The sequence below is a fragment of the Priapulus caudatus genome, unplaced genomic scaffold (assembly GCF_000485595.1).
Source record: "Priapulus caudatus unplaced genomic scaffold, Priapulus_caudatus-5.0.1 Scaffold1281, whole genome shotgun sequence".
Lineage (NCBI taxonomy): Eukaryota > Metazoa > Priapulida > Priapulimorpha > Priapulimorphida > Priapulidae > Priapulus > Priapulus caudatus.
In genome coordinates this window covers 81,712-83,511 of record NW_014578342.1, presented here as the reverse complement: position 1 = coordinate 83,511, position 1,800 = coordinate 81,712, and positions in this window count along the sequence as shown.

Below are 1,800 nucleotides of genomic sequence, written 5' to 3'. Positions count from 1 at the left end.
ACTGATGCTCTGTATTACTGATGTATTACTGATGCTCTGTATTACTGATGTATTACTGATGCTCTGTATTACTGATGTATTACTGATGCTCTGTATTACTGATGTATTACTGATGTATTACTGATGTATTACTGATGCTCTGTATTACTGATGTATTACTGATGTATTACTGATGCTCTGTGTTACTGATGTATTACTGATGCTCTGTATTACTGATGCTCTGTATTACCGATGTATTACTGATGTATTACTGATGTATTACTGATGTATTACTGATGTATTACTGATGCTCTGTATTATTGATGCTCTGTATTACTGATGTATTACTGATGCTCTGTATTACTGATGCTCTGTATTACTGATGTAGGTTATTACTGATGTATTACTGATGTATTACTGATGTATTACTGATGTATTACTGATGCTCTGTATTATTGATGCTCTGTATTACTGATGTATTACTGATGCTCTGTATTACTGATGCTCTGTATTACTGATGTATTACTGATGTATTACTGATGCTCTGTGTTACTGATGTATTACTGATGTATTACTGATGCTCTGTATTACTGATGTATTACTGATGCTCNTCTCTCTCTCTCTCTCTCTATCTCCCGCTCTTGCTCGCGCTCCCCCTCTCTCTCTCTCCCTTTCTCTCTAGTTAGGTCTTGTCGGGGACTTCATGTTGCAAGAAAAACTCGAAAGAAAACAAATGGAGACCCATCGTCGTTTCTTTGATCGATTGATTTTGTTCTGCATCGAGCATCGTCAAGTCAATTAAATTTTCCCCGTTTCCACGGCAATGGAGCAAATGATAGCAGAAACGGACACCCGGAACGAGAGAACGAATCAACAAAGCTTACGATTCGAATCCGGCGTAGGGGGTCGTCGGACAGTGAATCACCATGGCAATGGCTGTGATGACAACGAGGAAAATGGCGCCACCTAGGCAGAGCGCCAAGTATCCGCGCAGCAGTATCTTGTAGCTCTTGGCGAGGTATCCGCCGAGCAAGATGGCGACCATGCTGGCGACGAGTCCGGCACCTGCCGAGAGATGGCGCCACCGTCATGTTGGTTTGCGGGAGGTGTTCTTTTTCGGTGCGCTGGTGGTTTTTCACGGCGTGCGAGGGAGAGCAGGAGAGGAATGGTGGAGAGGAAAAGAGGAGGAGAGGGATGAGGGAGAAGAATAGAGGAGGGGAGAAATGGAGGCGGGAGATAAAGCGAGAGAGGGCAGAGAAGCAGAGACAGCTGGAGCAAATTAATGTACTGGGTTAACATATACATGATTCTATTACTACCAGAAGAGAATAACCAGAGAGACATGATACAAGATTGCGTGGCACAGCTTTGCGGTTGATCCTAAGCGCTGCGCGCGGATGAGACGCGCAGTTCCGCGGGATATGCGCACGCGACCGCGGGGATGTTGAAGTATGAAGCGCTGTCCGCAGTGGAGACGTGCGCCAAATTCGATTTTCAAACCTGTCAGCTCAAAATTCAAACCTGTCGGCCCTACATGTTAAAACCCCTCATGGACCACACTGCTACATGTATTCTATATGAACATGCATTCTATGTTATTATGTTATCATACACAGCTAGATCAGTTGCTCTGCACATGCGTGCTCGCAGCTCGCCACGTCACGTTGCCATAGCTACGTGCTAGCCAAGCTGCATCGTCCCTCTGTGATGAATAAATTAACACTAGCATCTATACATAATGCATAAATACGAGCAATTGAGATTATGTCCTATGTGTATTTATACATATATATATATATATATATATATGCTGTCCCATAT